The sequence below is a fragment of the Topomyia yanbarensis genome, chromosome 1 (genome assembly GCF_030247195.1).
Source record: "Topomyia yanbarensis strain Yona2022 chromosome 1, ASM3024719v1, whole genome shotgun sequence".
Classification (NCBI taxonomy): domain Eukaryota; kingdom Metazoa; phylum Arthropoda; class Insecta; order Diptera; family Culicidae; genus Topomyia; species Topomyia yanbarensis.
The window spans coordinates 20,776,240-20,790,871 of NC_080670.1; the positions used below are offsets into that span (position 1 = coordinate 20,776,240).

The window sequence follows — 14,632 nt, forward strand, 5'->3', positions numbered from 1 at the left end:
TCTTGTTCGTTGCACATTCCCTTACAACACAACCACCAATTGAGGACGGAATGGTTCCGTCGTCACTCAGCCAACCATCGCCATCCGTACATAGTCACGCGTCATGGATTCTAGACATGTTGTTATTATTGTTACGGGAACTTGCTGACTGCTTGTTGCTTGCGCCCTCTCTTTTCACGTGTCTACCTGCCTCGCTACCGCCCTCCTTGGCTCCTACTGCGTGCCAAACTAGTCGGGAAGACTTTTAACCGAGGCTCGACTCGATCAGCCTGACTGGCTGTAGAATTAGTTGGACGACCTAGCAGCCAGCCATGCCGCTATATCTGCTCCGGAGGAAGAGGAAGAAAGAAAGGGAGCAGTGTATAGTAATAATAATGACGGCAAATGATGATGATGATGATGATGGGGATACAATAAATGGGAATTCTTTCGGCTGTGTCGGTATTTGTGACTTTGTTTAGTCGATTGCACAGCGGCCAGCTTGCGTACGGTGTCGTCCGGGATACCGCCTTCTATAGCCGGCGGTAACCTAGAGAGGATGCCGCCGTTAGGGGTAATTACACCGGCGCGGTCGGTGGTGCAGGAGCGAGAGAGAGAGGGAAGAGGTCGCAAGTTTTCGCAAGTAAAGGGTACGAAAGAGTTCCCCGCGAGTGTTTTCCTTTAGGTGGTGCTTACATTGTGCGGTTGAATTGCTTTGGAACCATATTTTAGTAGGAAATAACGTTTTTTGACGTTGTCCGCTTGCAGCCGGTCTTGCGTGACGCATAAATTATGGGCTGTTTTGACGAACCGTCGAATTGAGCAATATTAGGAAATTTTTGTTTCCGTTTATTGGAACTGAGAATTAGATGGGGATTTTTATTCCTTCTGTTGACTTCTATCATTTGCCAATGAATTCGGAATCGGTACTCTAGTTCGTCAGATAACGGGGTTCATGAGTTACATCACAAAAAACTTTGCCACTTGAACCAGTGGTATCACAATGGCATAACGATATGTTTTAGTTGGTGGCATCTCATTTTTTTTGAATTTTAGTTTCTCTATCTTTTTTTCTGTGCTTCTACTAAGTTATATAATTATGAATTTTTGTTCAAACACGAGCTTATCTTTAAAAGATAATTTTGCTTCGTCAGGAAAGGTCATTGATTTTATCTCAAGCTGTTCACTCGGCAGGCTCGGACCCCTCTACTAGACAGAGCCACAGGTGCTCGCTGATTTTGCCTCATTTCTTACTCTCTGCAAAGTATCGGAAGACACATGAGAAGTTAACTCAAAAGGGATAAAACGTCAACAAACCTATCTGATGCGTCTATGGGTGTCGTGAGAAAAAAACTTTACGTTGTGTTTAAAGCGGACCCTACGCGAGACATGAATATTGTCAATAAAAATATTGACAAGACTGCTTCAATCCGTCAATCCCATTTGAATTCTACTGAATCAATATTTTCATAATGTCCTTATACCATCAATATATTGATCAATTATTGGTTTATTGTCAATATTTATGCTCGTGTAGGGTCCGCTTAATATCAGTATTCGCGTGAGTTTACCGCAACCATCATGTAACTTCAAAGTATTTTCTGTTCACATGATTTTTTTGTTATTTATCAGTGTCCAATCGGGCTGTCTCAACAACCTATTTCTGCAACCTATGTGCATTAACTGTACACCTACCTTCTCACCGTTGCACTTGACAGTGTGTGCAGTGCTTTGTGGTCACATCTATGACCGCGCACCCAGCTTCCCATAACCGTTTGGCGGCTCAGAGGCTGTCCTTCCATGTTGCTCAGGGATACATTGCTCCTATATATACACCTACACGAATACAGGCATACATACTATTTGGCACATGTTTAGAGCGGGTAACGTCGTGTCATAACTTTGTAATCAACTATCTCTTAGGTGCCAGTCCTGCACTCATTTCTTGAACTAGCCGCGTACCCACGGCCAAAAGAGTCGACAACTAGTAGGATCTACATGTGCTTCATCTAAGCGAATTGATCAACTTGCAAGTAGTAGCACATATCTACCAACCAGCCAAGAAGACTTCCGAACCAATGAGTATGGACCATGCCAGTCGAAGGCCACGGGCCCAGTGCTATCACGTTCCATGCCTGAAATTAAGAGTTTTCTTAGTGCTACTTACAGATTTCATTTCAATAGTAGTAAGTGTCTCATTACATCTTGTTAAACTCGTTTACCGCCTCATAGAAGAGATCTCTTTTATCGAATCCTCAATTTCCGTCGGGACTCGTATATTAGACGCTCAAGGAGTTCTACTGGCTCGAATATCAACTATCTGAAGCGAAAAAGACATTATTTATCACATTAAATATATTCCCTAATCCCATAATCAACTAAGGCTGTCTGTCGATTCTAGCGCAGAAACGCTAATGATATGACCATCAAGAAAACGCCAGACAAACTCAATTGATCCCCTTAGACACCAGTTTGACCTTACTAAGCCGTAACGCGGATGGTAACGCGAAAAATGCCGAATAGCGATTGAGAACAGCTTGCAGCAACATCTGATGTTACTTCAAATGTATGTGATGTCCAAGATTGACTTGGGTAGTTCCATCGAGCCTAGTTTGCATACCTTACATAACTAGACTCACTGTTCTCCATTGACCCACAAGTATTTTCTGTTCACATGATTTTTCACGCAAAATCGAATGTCTTCAATTCATTTGAAATATATATTCCATAGCTTACATTTGTTACATGTGGACAGATTAAGGTAAAAAGTATGGTCCATTTCATATTGTTTTTTTTTTAGAGTTGTTCTACTGGAGCTGTTAGAATCACTCACTACAATTGTAGACAAGACGGGAAATGTCACCCACTAAAACACTGGTTAAGGCCAATTGAATGTGATATTCATTGTACGGTTCAAATATGTGGGGGCGGCATAGGGACTTCGCGATCGCGTGTATCATCGCCAAGGGCTCGAGCGTTTGCACGTTAACGTGTTCGATTGCGTGGGCTTTTATATGTCGCCTGTGGTAACGTGTATGTAGCTTTGTGTGTATAAATTCTATTTTATGGACGTGTGCATTTCGCGTGAACCTGATACTTAATTTTAGATGCACTGTTTCGATGCTAGAAGAGTTCCTCTATATCACTAGAGTTCAAGGTCATGTCACCATGGTACGTGCTGTCTAGTGGTTATAACTGTCATTTTTTATTGGTCCAACTGAGGGCATGGACCTAGGATGTCGAGATCCTTGACAATATAAACGGGAATCTTGATTTAGTGGTGTCGTATTGGACGTCGTGTTACGTGCTGCTCAACGCTGCAAAGAGTGCCGCATCGCTTAGCATATTGAGCTTTATCAGTACCACATTTTTTGTATGATGAAGCTGGAGGTGTGTCACTAACGTAAGATCAAGGTCCATTTTCATCTTAAACAACTATTCCACCTGGCGCACTGTGGGTCTTCTCCGAATTTTTGTAATGCGGATCACGACAGTATTTTCCTTTAGTGGGCGCCCTTTGTATTTTGATTTACTCATCTTGCTCACCGTGGGGGTATTTCATAGATTGAAACATAAGGATATACCTGGGATCCTGCCAGACACATAACGGTTAATGAGTGATTAAATTTTAATCCTTAGTGGAGCTCTAACCCTCGAGAAACATAACATTTATTTGTCTTTGATAAAACCGTGTTAAATACTGCTAAATCAAAACTAGATGAACTTTTAGGAAAAACAAGAGCCGTTTCAGATACATCTGTCTGGGCAGAAGAGTCTGATTTCATCAAAGAGTGCGCCCAGTAACTGCATTCACAAATTGCTTGCCAGATCAGATTTTTTTTTCAAATTTTGATACCTTATCTTTCGAACAATGCAGAATATGAACTTTTCCAGCCTGAATAATTTACCTAGGCCGAGAGTATAAACGCAACGCGCGCGGACGGACGCAACCGCGGACGGACGCAACCGCGCGCGAACGCGGGCGTTGGTAGATTCACTCTTGAGACCGCGTTTGCGAATTTATAAGTGCTAACACTTTCACTTAGTCATCTGGGCATTATCCTGTTTGCAAGATCAGGGGCGCAGGTGCGCGTGAATGAACGCGAAGGACTCGAGCGTTTGTATGTTGACGTAACTTTACTTTTGCAGAATCAGACCAATTTTGCGGAGAAGCAGTTGCTGAATTTATCCAATAAGCTTCTTCAGTACAGCGCAAATTCGTTAGTTGGGGGCTCGTTAGATAGGGTGTTCGCTACTAGCGAATCGTGTTCGTTAGTTGGGGCGAGATCGTGACCCGATTAACGAATCTGCGCTGTATAACAATAATTTATTTGCTGACCGAATTGATGAAAGCTTAAGGATAATATTAATTATTGTAACAATGTATGGAAAACCAAAACTCATTGGCGATCATAATAATAATAGCCAAAACAAAACATACGTCGGGTGGAGCGCAGTTCTACACTATACTTTACTAAAACGTATGTCATAGCAAGGAATCCATAATTGCAAGAATAAACAAGCACACAAATTTCAAAAACGAAACTCAAAAGAACTGTTCATATTCAAAAGAAGGCAAAATCAGTTATAAATGTTAAAAATTCACTCGAAATATAATGAATATCGGGTAATAGATAACACATTATTATTATTATTGCTTAGTGCAGTTTTAACCTTATGGGTCATTTGCCTGATAAACTACACATTCGTATGTTATGCCAAATGACTTTCAGTGAGATCGCTTAGCAAAACTATGCCAAGATTCCGTTATGCCAAATATCCGTTATGCCAATCGTCCGATATGCCAAATGTATGTTATGCCAAATGACCTTCAGTGTGATCAATTCTCAAAATTATGCCAAAGGGCCATTATGCCAAATGACCGTTATGCCAAATGTCCGTTATGCCAAATGACCTTCAGTGTAATCATTTCTAAAAATTATACCAAATGACCATTATAACAAATAATCATTATGCCAAATGTCCATTATGCCAAATGACCTTCAGTAAGATCAATTCTCAAAATTATGCCAAATGGCCATTATGCCAAATAACCGTTATGCCAAATGTCCGTTATGCCAAATGTCCGTTAACCAAATGATCTGCAGTGTGATTAATTCTCAAAATTATGCCAAATGACCATTATGCCAAATGACCGTTATGCCAAATGTCTATTATGCCAAATGACCTTTATTGTGATCAATTCTCAAAATTATGCCAAATGTCCGTTATGCCAAATGACCTTCAGTGTGATCAATTCTCAAAATTATGCCAAATGGCCATTATGCCAAATAACCGTTATGCCAAATGTCCGTTAACCAAATGATCTGCAGTGTGATTAATTCTCAAAATTATGCCAAATGACCATTATGCCAAATGACCGTTATGCCAAATGTCCATTATGCCAAATGACCTTCAGTGTAATCAATTCTCAAAATTATGCCAAATGGCCATTATGCCAAATAACCGTTATGCCAAATAACCGTTATGCCAAATGTCCGTTAACCAAATGATCTGCAGTGTGATTAATTCTCAAAATTATGCCAAATGACCATTATGCCAAATGACCGTTATGCCAAATGTCTATTATGCCAAATGACCTTTAGTGTGATCAATTCTCAAAATTATGCCAAATGTCCGTTATGCCAAATGACCTTCAGTGTGATCAATTCTCAAAATTATGCCAAATGGCCTTTATGCCAAATGACCGTTATGCCAAATGACCTTCAGTGTAATCATTTCTAAAAATTATACCAAATCACCATTATAACAAATAATCATTATGCCAAATGTCCATTATGCCAAATGACCTTCAGTGTAATCAATTCTCAAAATTATGCTAAATGGCCTTTATGCCAAATGACCGTTATGCCAAATGTTTATTATGCCAAATGACCTTCAGTGTAATCAATTCTCAAAATTATGCCAAATGACCATTATGCCAAATAACCGTTATGCCAAACAACCGTTATGCCAAATGTCCGTTAACCAAATGATCTGCAGTGTAATTAATTCTCAAAATTATGCCAAATGACCATTATGCCAAATGACCGTTATGCCAAATGTCTATTATGCCAGTGTGATCAATTCTCAAAATTATGCCAAATGTCCGTTATGCCAAATGACCTTCAGTGTGATCAATTATCAAAATTATGCCAAATGGCCTTTATGCCAAATGACCGTTATGCCAAATGACCTTCTGTGTAATCATTTCTAAAAATTATACCAAATCACCATTATAACAAATAATCATTATGCCAAATGTCCATTATGCCAAATGACCTTCAGTGTAATCAATTCTCAAAATTATGCCAAATGGCCTTTATGCCAAATGACCTTCAGTGTAATCAATTCTCAAAATTATGCCAAATGGCCGTTATGCCAAATAACCGTTATGCCAAATGTCCGTTAACCAAATGATCTGCAGTGTAATTAATTCTCAAAATTATGCCAAATGACCATTATGCCAAATTACCGTTATGCCAAATGTCTATTATGCCAAATGACCTTTAGTGTGATCAATTCTCAAAATTATGCCAAATGTCCGTTATGCCAAATGACCTTCAGTGTGATCAATTCTCAAAATTATGCCAAATGGCCTTTATGCCAAATGTCCATTATGCCAAATGACCTTCAGTGTAATCAATTCTCAAAATTATGCCAAATGGCCATTATGCCAAATAACCGTTATGCCAAATGTCCGTTATGCCAAATGACCGTTATGCCAAATGTCCGTTATGCCAAATGTCTATTAAGCCAAATGACCTTTAGTGTGATCAATTCTCAAAATTATGCCAAATGTCCGTTATGCCAAATGACCTTCAGTGTAATCATTTCTAAAAATTATACCAAATCACCATTATAACAAATAATCATTATGCCAAATGTCCATTATGCCAAATGACCTTCAGTGTAATCAATTCTCAAAATTATGCCAAATGGCCTTTATGCCAAATGACCGTTATGCCAAATGTTCATTATGCCAAATGACCTTCAGTGTAATCAATTCTCAAAATTATGCCAAATGGCCTTTATGCCAAATGACCGTTATGCCAAATGACCTTCAGTGTAATCATTTCTAAAAATTATACCAAATCACCATTATAACAAATAATCATTATGCCAAATGTCCATTATGCCAAATGACCTTCAGTGTAATCAATTCTCAAAATTATGCCAAATGGCCTTTATGCCAAATGACCGTTATGCCAAATGTTCATTATGCCAAATGACCTTCAGTGTAATCAATTCTCAAAATTATGCCAAATGGACATTATGCCAAATAACCGTTATGCCAAATAACCGTTATGCCAAATGTCCGTTAACCAAATGATCTGCAGTGTAATTAATTCTCAAAATTATGCCAAATGACCATTATGCCAAATTACCGTTATGCCAAATGTCTATTATGCCAAATGACCTTTAGTGTGATCAATTCTCAAAATTATGCCAAATGTCCGTTATGCCAAATGACCTTCAGTGTGATCAATTCTCAAAATTATGCCAAATGGCCTTTATGCCAAATGTCCATTATGCCAAATGACCTTCAGTGTAATCAATTCTCAAAATTATGCCAAATGGCCATTATGCCAAATAACCGTTATGCCAAATGTCCGTTATGCCAAATGACCGTTATGCCAAATGTCCGTTATGCCAAATGTCTATTAAGCCAAATGACCTTTAGTGTGATCAATTCTCAAAATTATGCCAAATGTCCGTTATGCCAAATGACCTTCAGTGTGATCAATTCTCAAAATTATGCCAAATGGCCTTTATGCCAAATGACCGTTATGCCAAATGACCTTCAGTGTAATCATTTCTAAAAATTATACCAAATCACCATTATAACAAATAATCATTATGCCAAATGTCCATTATGCCAAATGACCTTCAGTGTAATCAATTCTCAAAATTATGCCAAATGGCCTTTATGCCAAATGACCGTTATGCCAAATGTCCATTATGCCAAATGACCTTCAGTGTAATCAATTCTCAAAATTATGCCAAATGGCCATTATGCCAAATAACCGTTATGCCAAATAACCGTTATGCCAAATGTCCGTTAACCAAATGATCTGCAGTGTAATTAATTCTCAAAATTATGCCAAATGACCATTATGCCAAATGACCGTTATGCCAAATGTCTATTATGCCAAATGACCTTTAGTGTGATCAATTCTCAAAATTATGCCAAATGTCCGTTATGCCAAATGACCTTCAGTGTGATCAATTCTCAAAATTATGCCAAATGTCCATTATGCCAAATGACCTTCAGTGTAATCAATTCTCAAAATTATGCCAAATGGCCATTATGTCAAATAACCGTTATGCCAAATGTCCGTTATGCCAAATGACCGTTATGCCAAATGTCCGTTAATCAAATGATCTGCAGTGTGATTAATTCTCAAAATTATGCCAAATGACCATTATGCCAATTGACCGTTATGCCAAATGTCCGATATGCCAAATGACCTTCAGTGTGATCAATTCTCAAAATGATGCCAAATGACCGTTATGCCAAATGACCTGCAGTGTGATCAATTCTCAAAATTATGCCAAACGACCATTATGCCAAATGTCCGTTATGCCAAATGACCTTCAGTGTAATCAATTCTCAAAATTATGCCAAATGGCCTTTATGCCAAATGACCGTTATGCCAAATGTCCATTATGCCAAATGACCTTCAGTGTAATCAATTCTCAAAATTATGCCAAATGGCCATTATGCCAAATAACCGTTATGCCAAATAACCGTTATGCCAAATGTCCGTTAACCAAATGATCTGCAGTGTAATTAATTCTCAAAATTATGCCAAATGACCATTATGCCAAATGACCGTTATGCCAAATGTCTATTATGCCAAATGACCTTTAGTGTGATCAATTCTCAAAATTATGCCAAATGTCCGTTATGCCAAATGACCTTCAGTGTGATCAATTCTCAAAATTATGCCAAATGTCCGTTATGCCAAATGACCTTCAGTGTAATCAATTCTCAAAATTATGACAAATGACCATTATGCCAATTGACCGTTATGCCAAATGTCCGATATGCCAAATGACCTTCAGTGTGATCAATTCTCAAAATGATGCCAAATGACCGTTATGCCAAATGACCTGCAGTGTGATCAATTCTCAAAATTATGCCAAATGACCATTATGCCAAATAACCGTTATGTCAAATGACCTTATGCCAAATGACTCTTCTAACTATCCTTTGTTCTTCGACACGTCGAAGCAAGAGGAGACTTGTGGAATATCGGATTAGTATAGTACAATTTGGGATCTCGAATCTGAGTGGTTCATCAGGAAAATTATAACTAAAAGATCAAGATATGATTTTTTAATTCATGAATGTGAGAGTGTAGACTTTCCGGATGATCTATCGCGCGCAATGATTTTTTTGCATATCTTGACGGAGAACGAATCATATGTTTGTCAAGAGTTTTCAAGACAGCTCGTATCTGACTTGTACCTTGTTGGCTACAGCGTCATCTCGCTAATGCAGGCGTACCGTAGAGCTCCGTCTTTGTCTGTCTTGGGCGGCGACCTTCCAGTTCTTCGCGCAGAATCTAAGGTTCTCTCCCACTGCGTATACCCAACGTGCTCGTGGCCTCCCAAGAAGTCGGCGTCCTCTTTCTGGCTCCCTGCTGAATATTGTTTTCGCAATTTTTTCTTCCGACGTTCGTACCAAATGACCAGCCCATTGCCGTATTTTATCTACGTTAAACAATATCCGCAGTTTTGTAGACTTGGTACAACTGATGAGTATTGTCCGCAGCATTTTACGCTCGAAGACTCCGAATGCTCTCCTATCTGCTTTCCTCAACATCCACGCTTCGTAACTAATAAAGAGCGACTTCAGTGTCATGTATAGGGCAAATTTTGTTGACGTTTGCAGGTTACGGGACCTAAACTGGTTACGTAGACCGCAAAAAGCCCTGCTGGCAGCTGCAATACGCATGTTTACCTCTCGGGAAACGTCGTTGTCGCAAGTCACAAGTGTACCAAGATAAACGAATTCTTCGACCACTTCAAACACGTCAAGTACTACCTCCATACCAGACCTGCCTCTCTCTTTACCCATCTTCGCTGTCGTCCTCTTAAAAGGCACGAAGATCTCAGTCTGCTAGACAGGATACGCGACAGCATTTTGTAGGCTGAGTTCAGGAGAGAGATATACTCCTGTATTTAGCGCACTTCAGTCTGTTCCCTTTCTTGTAGATGGGGCAAATGAGTCCATCCAGCCAACAGACGGGCAATTCTTCGTCCGTCCATATTCTTCGAATAATGCGGTGATTTATTTGGTGCAGCTGCTCACTACCGTGTTTGAGAAGTTCAACCAGAGTCTCGTCCTTTCCAGCAGCTTTACCGGTTTTCAGCTCACGTATAGCGTTTTTAACCTCGTGTACTGTTGTTGGATTCACAGCTTGTCCGTCATGTTCAATGTTTATCCTGTTCCTAGATACGCTTTTACTTCCGACATTCAACAAAACCTCGAAACGCTCTTTCCACCTGGCAGCCACCATTGTTTTGTCTGTCAGCAAATTTTCCTCTCAGTCATTGCACATTGCACTGGCGCTGCTGATTTATGCCTCGCGCCGTTGACATAAAATCTCCGCATATCATTCCGGTCCATGCTTTCTTGGGCTTCTGCAATCACACTTTTTTCGTGCTGCCTTTTTTTTCGCGTTGGATTCGTTTTTCCGCACTTCTCGCTTCCCTGTATCGCTCTCTGTTGAGGCGTGTACCAACCACTAGCATCTGGCCGCATTCTTCTCGTTCGTCACTCTTTGGCACTCTTCATCGAACAAATCGCTTCGTTGGCGCCACTGAACCTCTGACGTGCTGTTCACATTGCCAGTTACGTTGGTTTCTCTATCCGCTCAATGAGCGATACTCAGTTGCTACATTTTCGGCCGAAAAATGTTGGATATTGAGTTGTTATATATAAAAACTCAACAGCACTAATCAAGATCCTGCTTATAATCATTTTGTTTTATAACTTGATAATTGTAATAAACACAGTAAACCCGATTCTTAAAACAATGGCAAAATGTTTCTTCATTCAAAACGGAGCAATGCAAAGTTCCTTAACATATTTCTTAGCACTGTGTGCTGTGAATAGTACCGCCAACTTACTGCTAACCGTATTTTCCGCATTCTAAAAATCTACGGATCTGCCATCAGCCAAAAATATCTTCCATACGCGGGCACCACGTCGAGCCAGGTAACTTTAAGTCGCCCAGAATAACAATATCAAAGAGGCACATCCTTCGGACTGGAATCACAAATTCTATCAGATGGGAAATACAAGAAACCCAGAAACAAAATGTGATTGACCAATTTCACTGGTAGCCACATATGCTTGGAGCTTGCCCACCGGTCATCGCTGATCGCTGTGGCCTTTATACCATTATAACCAGCAATAAGCACACCACCACTCGGTGTTTCACGGCTGTTAAGGGCTTTGCAGTCACAGCGGTAGACATCAAATGCTGAACACAACACCTGGTGAGACAGAGTACGGTAGACAAGCCACCTCTCGGTCAAGGCGAAGACGTCATAACATCAACCCGTGGTCCGGTTGCCGGTTTGACAGGACTGCAGATTATAGCTACAACTTAGCGGATTTCGGTCCGTCCCTCGAGTTAAAATTTGCAAAATGCATCAATCTGCCAAGTAAACATTGTTTCTCGGGAGGACTAAATTTTGCGCTTGTTTGTCTCGAAGTATGTAACGTCAAGTACACTATTTTGTCTAGTCCAATGTATCATGCTCCCAATAACACGTGCTAAATTGTCAGTGATGCAATTGAAATTTCGCATTGATTACGCTTCTGTCTTCTTCTTGATCTTTTCTTGGGTCACCTAGGTCTGAAGCGGATCAATCGACTATTAAGTAAATCAGTGAGCGCTGGTATACTTATGTCCGAAATCCAGATATTTAGGTTTCTCAACAAACCATCGGTGACTAGGTTCCATAGCAGTGGTGACAGTACACACCCTTGAGGACATCTGCCGACACTCAGTTTCCCTACTTGTCTTAACGATGAGTACAGATGTCCAATGCTAAGCAGTGCGTGTATCCAGTTATTTTGATACCATATATAACTAGATTCACTGTTCATCATTTATCCGCGTCAATGAATTAACAATATTGTTCCTATAATCGAGGTGGTGAGTCATGAGAAACATTCTCAATCTAAATTTTCCTGTAATCAGCAAGAAAACCAAACAGTTATGGACGGCACAGTAAAACCAGTTATACATAGTTGATAACAAAAAAAAATGGGCGGATAAAGTCGAGTGATTGGATGCACTCATGGGTTTATCAACTAAAGAGCATCGTTGCTCTTCTATACAGTGGATTTCCAATTTAAGAACCGCAAACAAATTACTACCACCCTGACCAACAGTAATCAAAAATATTATCAACATCAACAAGAACATTGTCCAAAATCATGATTCACTTGTAACATCTACTAAATTGTGTGAATGCTTATTATTCACAATTTGTTCGTAATGGGACCTCAAAATATCAATCATAAACAGCCACAAAGATTGAATTTTAGCTCATATTTTTTTTATCATTGTAGCAAACTAATATATTGTCGCTCTCAATAAAATTACAAATTACCAAATAAGTTCAAGAGTTTTGAGTAGCATTAAAATAGCCTTTAAGGACGCTTTATTAACCGTAAACCAAACATAATATCAATGTGAAATGCAAATTTCTTCCTTTGCCTTTACCTGCTTGATTTCGTACACACTTCAACCTCCAAACAGAGCTGGTGCTACCACGGGATCGCGTATATCCACCCCACAAGCCCAACAGTTTTGCGAATCGTGCGCGAATCACTCGACCGTACTGGCGGCCCGAAACCACCAACACTAATTAGCACACAAACACAATTTCACTGGTGCCCCCGTGTGTACTGCTAGCTGCTGCAGGTATGAATTTTGTAGCTCAACGCACCAGAAAAAAAACTAGACAGCTTTTGTTTTGTTGCTTTCTTCGGTGAACACCTTTTTTCTTCAACGAACCTTTTTTTTATTTTGTATTATTTTACTTTTCATTCACTCGCCACCACTGACGGCTTCAAACACAACACCTTTTTTCTCGTTTCCGCTCCAATGCACTGGACTAACACGATATTAATTAAACGTGTGTGTATGTGACGGAATTTTGTGTCGCTTATTTCGCTGTTTTCTCTCTCTGCCACTTCTTGTTGATGTTTCTGCTTGGTTTGAGTGCTGTTGTTGCTGCTGCTATTATTCACCTCCTTTCAGCTGGAAACGCGGACACGGCGAAATAAAGAGCGAGAGAATGCGCGAAAGGAAGGCGAAGACACACTTCACACAAAAAAACGATCATCGAATGTCGTCGTCCAATTGACCACTGAATTTTCACCAAATTCACTACCAAACGCGCGCACTAACCGGCAAATAACTATCGCAAACGAAAGCGCTGACCGCGCACTACATCGCGGTACGAATACAGCGGAAATAGGTAAGTTTTTCACATTAGATTTTACGAAAAACAAAGGAGATCAGTTTGATTCCTGTCTGAAATCAATCGTGTTTGACAATCACAGAGATGCCAGGTACTTTTTTCAAATGTCTGCAATAATAATTTTAAAAGTCTGGGAAGAACAGAAATGTCAGGAAAGCTAGTGTAACCAAAAGCCTTTATATTCAAAAATCTGCAAATATCTGCATCCAAACTAAAAAATCTGCAAATATCTGCAACCAAACTAAAAAAACTGCAAATATCTGCGTCATCGAAAAAATCTGCAGCTTAAATTAAAAGTCTGCGAATTTGCAGACTTGTCTGCAAATCTGGCATCTCTGGACAATCACCACCTTGAAATTTCTACGTTGGTACGGCTAGCAGCCGCCAGAAGAAACGAAAGCCGCAAGTCCGACAGCAGCAAAGATGGCGGCGCGCGCAGCTACGATGAACGTCACAAACATTAGCTGATGTGATGGGGTGGTGATGTTTTCTAACGAGGGGTTGCGCGCATTCGATTATAATTTATTTCGCCAGCCCGCAATGTATCGACAGAGTTGCCGTTTTCACGGATTGCTTTACTGTAATAAGAATATTCGTCTATTATTACATAAACAGTTAGAACTCTAGAAAGATGATTTCTTTTGATTTATATAATGCTGTTTTTGATTTTGTCCTGTGAAGCTGATGTTAAAGTAACGTATAGTTGAACTTTTTATTCACTTTTGTGTGCGCAAAATAACAAAAATTTTTTTTATAAAAATGAATTATTACGACCACACCATCCACTTCTTCTGTTAAAAATAAAAAAAGTGATTACATACACCCAATTCAGTTCTATAATTTCCGAACAGTCAGTAAAAAATTTCAACTGATGTCTCAGTAAAGTGACAATGAACTACTGATGTTCAGCGATATATTCTGGTTGCAGTTGAAAATCGAAAAATTGAATTGCGCCTTTCGTTTTTTCCCTGTTTGCAGAGTGGACAACTAAAGCGCATCTTGTGTATATGTTAGAGAATCACCTACACCAGTTGCGCTTTAGCTTCGCACGCTGAAAATAAGAGAAAAATCGAAAGGCGCAAGTTCACTATTTCGATTTTCAACTGCAACCAGAATATTTTCCGAGTTTCAGCAAAAC

At 39.7% G+C, this 14,632-nt stretch overlaps 1 protein-coding gene across 1 annotated transcript in view; it reads right to left on the bottom strand.

Annotated features, from left to right (window-relative positions):
- The window catches only part of LOC131677060 (afadin), a 178,558-nt gene extending 164,994 nt beyond the window's left edge, over positions 1-13,564 (bottom strand). Inside the window, exon 1 of the mRNA XM_058956595.1 lies at positions 12,732-13,564. The gene's annotated coding sequence lies outside the window, so the exon portion shown is untranslated. The remainder of the gene's footprint in view (positions 1-12,731) is intronic.
- Positions 13,565-14,632: the final 1,068 nt, after the last annotated feature.